This window comes from Eptatretus burgeri, chromosome 2, assembly GCF_056783735.1.
Source record: "Eptatretus burgeri isolate ZD-2024b chromosome 2, Ebu_testis_v1, whole genome shotgun sequence".
Classification (NCBI taxonomy): Eukaryota; Metazoa; Chordata; class Myxini; order Myxiniformes; family Myxinidae; genus Eptatretus; species Eptatretus burgeri.
Genome location: NC_140962.1, coordinates 21,493,820 through 21,503,110, shown reverse-complemented (window position 1 = coordinate 21,503,110; position 9,291 = coordinate 21,493,820). Strand labels below are relative to the sequence as shown.

The following is a 9,291-nucleotide window of genomic DNA, read 5'->3' as shown; positions in this document are numbered from 1 at the left end:
TTTCTTATTCATGATTACTTTTGGCCATTTGGCGTTTCATTGCACTTGACCAAGGTCTCCTTGTGGTGGCCCGCCCGTTTAAGCTGTTTTTGATTAATCATGTTCCTTTTCTGGATATACACATTACAGGATATATTAATTGTTTGAATATATGAGTGGGCAATTTCGCTAGTTCTCTGGTGGAGACGTTACCGAGCTCGTTTGTGTGTGTGTGTGTGTGTGTGTGTGTGTGTGTGTGTGTGTGTGTGTGTGTGTGTGTGTGTGTGTGTGTGTGTGTGTGTGTGTCACTCTCCCCACCTCCCCCCTAACTCTCCAACTTCATTCTCTCTCTCTCTCTCTCTCTCTCTCTCTCTCTCTCTCTCTCTCTCTCTCTCTCTCTCTCTCTCTCTCTCTCTCTCTCTCTCTCTCTCTCTCTCTCTCTCTCTCTGTCTCTGTCTCTGTCTCTGTCTCTGTCTCTGTCTCTGTCTCTGTCTCTGTCTCTGTCTGTCTCCCCCCACCCATCACCTCGCTGGTGACGTCTCCACCAAAGAGCTGGACCTGGGGTTATAGTTGTTGTGCGTGACTGTGGTGGATTTTATTCGAGCCGAAGTAAAGATGAGATTGGCAGGTGATGCTGAGATTGAGGGTCAACAGGAAAGTCGGAAGAGTCATGAAACTTGCACTAAAGAACTGTAATATGTCACCACCAAAAAGGGGGATTTTTATGCACGCAATGATCACGTGATATTCATTCAAATTTTTTTTTGCTGAAGACCCCAACCCTTGTATTTAGACCCCAAGCTGCCCCCCTTCCCTTTAAAATTTGCATCAAGTATATAGCCGGACTGTAAGGTGACTTGACGTGCAGGACACCCAACTAAAATGCATCTGTCGCTTTATTGGTGCCGAGATACGATTTATTTGTCCAAGTCAGTGGGAAAGCGAGCACGTTGCGTGAGAACCGTTTCCTTGAATAACGTCATGACGTCATCGAACCTGGCGTCAGCGTCATGACGTCAGCGGTGTACACACCTGGTGACGTTATCCGCCCAGAGCAGGAACAGAAGTGCGGAGAGCTCGGTCCTCTTGACTTTCTGCCCTTGTTCCGGTGAGTTTAGGCTTTGGTGGCCGTGCGGGTGATGAAGGGTTAAATGTGAATAACCACAACACTGATGACAAGATTTGAGAGCCCTCGATGGTTGTTGCGCCTGATGTTGCGGTGGTGTGCCTGACGTGCCTGCTGTTTCTTTTTTGATGACTGCAATGATATCTATGATAGTGTGACCGACGGACATGACGGGAGAGGAAACAAAACAACTTGATGTTTTGTTTCTGAATTGGACCGGCTCGAAAATCCGATTCGATGAATTTTGTTTTACGCTTGTATTATTATTATTGTTATTTATTATTACTACTAATACTGTTAAATCTGCCAACATACGGATCATCACGAATCAAGGTGATTTACCTGTTGTTGTAATTGCCGAAACGCTTCGCAAACCGACGCTGTTGGACGTTGTTTTCACCCGTTTGTGTGTTTGTCTGTTTGCAGGATATCTGAAAAAGTTGTGGATAAATTCGGACCAAACTTCGTGGACGGGCTGTGTGCGTGACAAGGACGAACTGATTGGATTTTGACACACATGACACACATGACATGTATCGACGTATAAACACCGTGGACATGTATATGACGGTTGATGATTTAAGCTATTGGTAAAGTTGCCCTTTTCAAGTAGAAGGATCATCATTATGGTCACAGGAAGCAATCCCACAGGTGGTAGGAAAAAGCACTTTTGCACTAATGAAGGGCTCATTCTGTATTCATCAGCTGCTTCTCCTTTCTCATGGCTGTTTGACGTGCTCTTTTTAAGTTGATGCAATAAATTGTTTGGTTTTGTTTACTGATGCAGAATCACATTTAAGCTTGATCACAGAAACTAGTCGTCCGTTAAACTTAACACCTTGACAGCGATTGGGTTTAGTGGGTGACTTGTAGGTCTGGGAAATAGCAGATGGTTGAGTGGAGGAACTTGAATCCAAATTAAAGCTTTAAAAAAGATTTTTTATTTTTTAAAGATTAAGAGCTTACCAACGTGCCTGAGAATATCAGAGCCTGCCCCCCTCATATTTTTGATTGGGAAATTGTTGAAGACACCCATGGGTTTGGCTTCCAACAAATGTCAGAATTCAAGGTGGGATTTGCGGACGGGACAATTTTTCCCAGGATTACAAAAAGGTTAATTCCCCTGGAATTGGCACATCTAGTGCATAAAAGGGAGCTTGGTCTCGGCATGCTTGCGTCCGTCCGTCAAAGATAGTCCTATCGGGGATACCACTAATCAAGCAGCATGGTAATATACGCATTTATATCTTGCACTAATAAAAGGGTCTGTCTCTGTCTGTCTGTCTGTCGGTCGGTGTCGGTGTGTCTCATCCATAACTCCAAAACGAGAAAACCGAGCAGCCTGAAACTTTGCATGCACATGAAGAAAACTCCAAGGAAGTGCAAGAGTGAAAATTGGGTGTTTGGGTTCATTAAAACACCCATTTTCAAGATAATTGACGGCTTTATTTAGTTATATCCTTCATCAGGCGATCCTGGGAAACGAGTTTTTTTTTTTAATGATAAAGTAGTTTTCACTTTCCTCATATTTTCAAATGCCTGTTCATAGCGACGAATTGCTGGGTATATTGCAATGCTTATACACATCTGGAGACATCAGCGTTCATGGCTTGACATTTCTGGCATCTCTCGGAGATGTATGTTAAATGTGTTGCTAATCGTATGCCAAACTAGCCGTTTCTTAACCGTTTTATTGGTGTGCTTGCTTGAGTGCTTAAGTCACTTGGCGAGCACTCTCCAATCTGCTTGGTTGGTGGTGGTCATATGGCAGATCAGCTGCCTGGGTAGCTATCATTTCTTGAAGCACGACTGTCACTGATGCAGTGCCCCTCTACCAATACACACACTGGAATTGGTACTCATTTCGCCGACCTCGGAAGGATGACAGGCTGAGTCATACCCCTGGTGTATTAATTCAGTGGCTGACGGGGCCTGAACTCAGGACCCTAGGATCCCAAGCTGCCACCCTAACCACTGAGTCAACACCAGGCGACCTTGATTTGGTGTTTCTGGAGGTGCAATTTTATTTTTACAGGATATCGCTTTGTTTAACCTTTTTTGTGCGGTCTCCTAATATAATCCACCCCTCACTTCGACATCGATACATATTTAAAATTAATAAGAGGGTCCATCCAACCATGTATTGATTGCGAAGACATCGAGCAGATATCGACATTTTGTGTTCTGGTCCTTGATATATTTATCAATTGAATTTTGTTAATTTCCCACTTGAATTCCTCTTTCAAAGAACTCTGTTTAAAGGTAAATCTTTGTGTTTGTCGTTTTTATGTATTTTATGCGTGTGTACGTATATAAACTGCGTTACCAAAACAGAAGTGTGCGTGTGCGTGCACATATGGGGTTTCAGAATGTGGAATGGAGTTCTCCCAGGGTGGGCTCAAAGTAGCGTCCTTCATTTCAATAAGGGTTCACGATTCACGGACCTAGCTGTGAAGTTTTCTATTTTAAAATTTTTGTGCCGAGGGCTCTCTTCAGGATCGTTACTGAGCCCAGGATGGCTTCCAACTGTAGTTCGTTTGTAGTGATATTCCCAGGGATGGTTTTTAATATCTTTGTGAGGTTCTTCGTCGTCATTCCCATGAGGTTCTTCATCATCACTGGAACTACTTTGGCATTCTTCAGCTTAAAGGATCTTTTCACTTCATGCTTGAGGTCTTGGTATTTGGTCATTTTCTTGATTTCTGCATTGTTGGTCCAAAATCACCGGTATTAACACCTCAATTAGCAATGCCTTCTCTTTTTTGCACCTAAGTATTATATCTGATCGCAATGCTTTGTTTTCGATGTTCACGCCTGATGGGATCATAAGGTCGTATGTGAGTGGTACTTCCATGTTTTCAGTGATTGCTTTTGGTTCATTTTCCCAAAAATTTTCTGGAACTGGAATATCAAAGTTTTTGCAGATGTGTCAGCGGATTACTTTACAAACTCTGTTATGTCGTGTGTACAGCTGTTCTGACATGTTTTTTTTTCATGTTCTGTCATGAAGCATCACATATCATTCTCTTTGCTAACCCCACCTCCACCTCTCACCTGTCTTTTTTTTTTCCTTCTCTCTCCCACCCTTTTCTCTCACACTGTCCTCTCCTTGCCCCCCCCCCCTCATAAAATGCAGCACTGTCCTCCCACAGCTCTGTCGCTCTCTCGTTGTGTGTGTCTCGCACATAAACACCCTCCCGCAGTGACTAGCAACGTTTGGTGAGGTGTCACTCTCCCCACCTCCCCCTAACTCTCCAACTTCATCATCTCTGCCTCCCCTTGCCCCTCTCACCTGCACCCCCCTTCTCTCTCTCTCTCCCCCCCCCCACTTGATTGCCCTCAGCGACGGTGTCAGGTCAGGTTATATCTGTGACCTGCTACAGGTACCATGTAAACCTGTACTAACCTGTTCCATGGTCTGGTTGTCGGCGACTAAACCGTCTCCCCCACCAGGTTTTCTGGTGAGGAGGGTATTTGGATATGGACACCCAGCAGGATTAAAAACAAAACCTGTCAAAGAGCGGAGGAGCTCCTTGTGAGCCAACGGCCATCCATATCTAGTGCCCAACGGTGTCTGCGGACGTCCTCTTGCAGTTGGGTTACTTTTTTATTAGGAGGTTGGTGGCAGGATTTGCACTCCGGCCACCGTAAAACCCTTCATTCTGCACATCACAAAAACGCAAAAAAATCTGAAAACCCACTCCGTGGGAGTACCTCCTGTGCAGCTTCCCTTCGCAGGGCAGCTCACTGGATGACGGGATTGGGGCAAAGCCTTCGGGACCCCCAATCTTTGATGATTGGAGGGAAACCACGGGGTAACATCCCTGGATCAGATTGCGGGAGAGTGTGTCGGAGTGGTGCTGAGGTGTCGTCCACCAGACAGCGGTCTCCTTGGGTTAACCTGAGGCGGTCCCTTCGGGTGGGTGCCTGGAATGTCCTATCCCTAAGAGAGGATGATCACCTGTCTGTTATCATCTGAGCTCAAGCGTTTGGACATCGGTATTGCAGCACTCTCTGAGGTTCGGAGATCGGATTGCGGCGAGATAATGGTGGGTGGTTACACCTACTATTGGTCTGGTCGCTCTGATGGTTACCATACCCAAGGAGTTGCTGTCGCTGTGTCCAATAAGCTGACCCCAATGATAATTGAGGTAACACCGGTCAACGAGCGTATTATGAGATTAAGGATTCGTCACTCCTTCGGTGTCATTTCCCTGGTCTCTGTTTATGCTCCAACTGAGGCGAGTGATCTCACCGTGAAGGATGCATTCTACGCCACGCTCGAGTCTGTGGTTGATCCGTGCCCCAGACGAGATACACTTCTCGTCTTGGGGGATTTCAAGGCATCGACTGGAACTGATAGGGATGGTTATGAGGTGTGTGTTGGTCCCCATGGGTCAGGAACTATGAACCAGAATAGCACTAAGTTCCTTCACTTTGCCAGAAGTCATGGACTTAGGGTGGCTGGTTCATGGTTTCAGCGCCCACAAGCTCATCGCTGGACTTGGTATTCAAACGCTGGTGGTGCGGCAAAGGAGATTGACCATGTCCTCATTGATGGTCGCTGGAGGATGATCCAGAACTGCAGGGTCTACCGGAGTGCTCAGTTCCTCAATACTGACCACCGGCTTGTTGTAGCAACTCTAAAGCTGCACCTTAAATCCTGGAGAATGGTACCATCCCAGCCTCGGCTGGATGTTGGCAAGCTCAGGGATGAGAGAGTAGCTGAGGAGTTTGCGAACAGGCTGAGTGGACACTTGGGGGTCTGGGTGCTTTGAGGGGTCCTAAAGAGTTGTGGAGTGCCTTCAAGACCACCGTCCTTGATGTTGCCGGTGGATGTCTTGGAACTCCCCGCAGGGCAAAGAAGAATTTTGTCTCAAGGGACACTGGATACCATTGACCAGAGTCGCAGGGCCAGGCTGAATGGCAGAGCTGAGCTGTTCAGGGAGCTGAGGCGTAAAACTGTACGTGCACTGAGGGTGGACAAGGAAGCCTATCTGCGAGGAATCTGTGAGGGGGTAGAGCATCACCTGTCGACAGGTGATTCTCGTCCCGCTTACAAGGGAATTCGCGCATTGCGTTCATCCAAGCCCATCCCTCGAAGCACTGCAGTTAGAGCAGAGAGTGGTAGGCTCTTGACAGAGGAGTCTGAAGTGAAGGCCCGCTGGGCCGGTTACTTTGAGTGGTTGTACCAGGCTGATCCCCCAGCTGTCGAGTTGGACGTCAAGGGTGTTACAATCCCTGTTGCTGACCCTCGAATCAACTGTGGTCCACCTTCACTTGTGGAAACACGGGCTGCGGTGAACCAGTTGAAACGGAGCAAAGCTCCAGGGATCTGTGGCATCCATGCTGAACTTCTCAAGGCTGGTGGAAATGCTGCACTCGTGTCGTTGCATGCAGTTTTGTGCTCTGCCTGGAACACAGGCATCATCCCAACTGACTGGAAGAGGGGCCTTGTTGTTCCTCTCTAGAAAGGGAAGGGTGATCGCCAAGACTGCAACAACTACCGAGGGGTGACGCTGCTCTCATTGCCGGGCAAGGTCTTTGCTCGGATAATTCTTGATCGGGTTCGCCACCATCTGCTTGAGCACCAGCGTCCAGAGCAGTCAGGCTTTACACCAAAGTGGTCAACGATTGAACGTATCCTTGCTCTTCGTGTCCTCACTGAACACAGACGAGAGTTTCGGCAGGGGCTGCTTGCAGCCTATGTTGATCTCTGTAAAGCGTTCGATCCAGTGAATGGGGATGTCCTCTGGAGGATTCTTGGTATTCGTGGGGTGCCACCAAAACTGATCGATCTGATGTCTGAACTCTACTCTGGTACTGAAAATGCTGTGAAGTGTGGTGGTACCATCTCTGACTTATTTCCAGTTGTTACTGGAGTTCGTCAGGGGTGTGTACTGACCCCCACACTTTTCAGCACTTGTATGGACTGGATTTTAGGGAGGATGTCAGAGAGATCAGGCTGCGGTGCATCGTTTGGGAATGTCAAGATCTCGGACCTTGATTTTGCAGATGATGCAGTCATCTTTGCGGAGACTTTAGATATCCTTTTGGGGGCCCTCGAGGTGCTGAATGAGGAGTCGGAGCCGCTGGGATTACGGGTTTCTTGGGTCAAAACTAAGATCCAGGCTTTCGGTGACATCCTGGATGCTGCTGTCCTGTCTGTGTCTGTTTGTGGTGAGGATGTTGAGGTCGTGGAGAGATTCACTTACCTTGGCAGTGATATTCACGTCTCTGCTGGCTGTGAGTCAGAGGTCAATAGACATCTGGGTCGGGCCTGGGGAGTCATGGATTGATGGATGGATGGGGAGACTGGTCGGATTTTGTGTCCAACGAGCGGTTGCTGAGAGAGACTCGGATGAGATTTGTTGCCTGCATAGTCCGTGAGCGTCAGTTGCGGCTGTATGGACATGTGGCTCGTTTTCCTGACGTTGATCCTGCTCACCAGATTCTCTCAGCGGGGGAGTCTCTTGAGTGGAGGAGGCCAGTGAGCCGACCATGTGCCTCGTGGTTGCAGCAGGTTGACCATCATCTCAAGGAGATGGGGATGGGCCTGGCATCTGCCTGGGGGATGGCCAGACGGAGGCCCCTGGAGTACCGGCGGAAAGTGGACGCAGCGACGCGCTGTTCTGGCACATGCTCCCATACCTGACCTATCGCGACGGGTTGTATTTGCTTGTGTGTGTATATATATATATATTGTGCACGCACATACATGCATGAGGAGAGTTTCCTCGTATGGCTCGAGTAGGTCAGGGCTCTTACTGGGCCACTCATGGGCATTTATCTTTTTGCTCCTTAACCACTCCCGTCTCGTGTTGGCTGTGTGCTTCGGGTCGTTATGCTGAAAGGTGAACTTCCATCCCAATTATAGATTTCTTGCAGAGGGCAGCAGGTTTTGCTCCAGGATTTTTATGTATTTTGCTCCATCCATTTTCTCTTCTATCCTGACAAATGCCCCAGTTTCTGCTGATGAAAAACATCCCCATTACATGATGCTGCCACCACCATGCTTCACTGTAGGGATGGTGTTCTTTGGGTGATGTGCTGTGTTGGATTTGTGCGAAACATAACGTTTTGAATTTAGGCCAAAAAATTCCATCTTGGTTTTGTCGGACCACAAAACTTTTTGTCACATCGCTTCAGAATCTCAAGACCAATTTCTCTTCTGCCCAAGTTCAATCCATCCCACATTCAACTTTTTTGTCCATCTCAACAATGGTACACTGGTGTATACGTCCGGCGTTTGCGTCCGTTTTTCTGTCTGTTTGTCCGCACAAAGGTTTAGTGTTTTTCTCCACAACCGCTTGTCCGATTGAGACAATTTTCACCATGGGAGCGACTACTCTGGTAGAATGTTTTGATCATAATTATGATGTCATAGGTCACGTGGACCTATGTATCTCTGAAACCGTACCAAGGAAATAATTGAAACTTGACACATGTCAATTACTCCTCATAGGGAAGGTAGTGAGGCCATCATGAGAAAACAACTCGCATTCTCCTGTTGGACATAAGACCACACTGATAGCAACCTGATGTCTCCCCATACAGTTTGGAACCATTTTATCTGTTCTACTAAGAGCCAGCCCCCAACATCAGACCTGTCTGCAATCCAAATTTTCTAGCCTCTCACCATCCTTCAAAGCCTGTTGGGAGCTGGTTAGGTCTGTGTCTGCCATCTGGTAGACAATCCTTTTTTTTCATTGCATCCCTCTTAGAGGAATGAGTCGTGCTGTACTCTGCTTGAGGGGGGGGGGGGTGGAGAAAGTTCTTGAAATCTGTGTTCACTCAAAAAAGGTCCCAAATCCAACCCTTCCTGTATCCACCCTTTACACTTGTGCAGAATATTCCATACAGCATGTGAACTCCTCCCCTGCCATAATAGAGTAGTTTCTTATGAAACTTGCACCTCTTTTGCAAGCAGTCCTTTTTTAACACAACACATAACACAAATGCTCTAATTCTCAGGACCTGTGCTTCAATCCTGCCATACCTTCTCTCCTCTCTCTCTCACAGGTCCATCTTGAATGAGCAACTTACTCCATTTTGGAAGGATGCAAACATCACTCCCATCCATAAGAAAGGTTCCAAAATGACTCCCCTCAATGAGACTTATAAGCCTTCTTCCCATCATAAACAAAGTAATGGGGTCGATCATTGCAGCCAACCTCCAAACACTA

The 9,291-nt window shown here is 47.2% G+C and overlaps 1 protein-coding gene across 2 annotated transcripts in view; it reads left to right on the top strand.

Annotated features, from left to right (window-relative positions):
• The first annotated feature begins 930 nt into the window (after nt 1-930).
• Nucleotides 931-9,291, top strand: part of ST14 (ST14 transmembrane serine protease matriptase) — a 132,329-nt gene continuing 123,968 nt past the window's right edge. Inside the window, exon 1 of one of the 2 annotated variants that reach the window (XM_085864967.1) lies at nt 931-1,087. The gene's annotated coding sequence lies outside the window, so the exon portion shown is untranslated. The remainder of the gene's footprint in view (nt 1,088-9,291) is intronic. The other variant, XM_085864949.1, reaches the window with a different exon arrangement.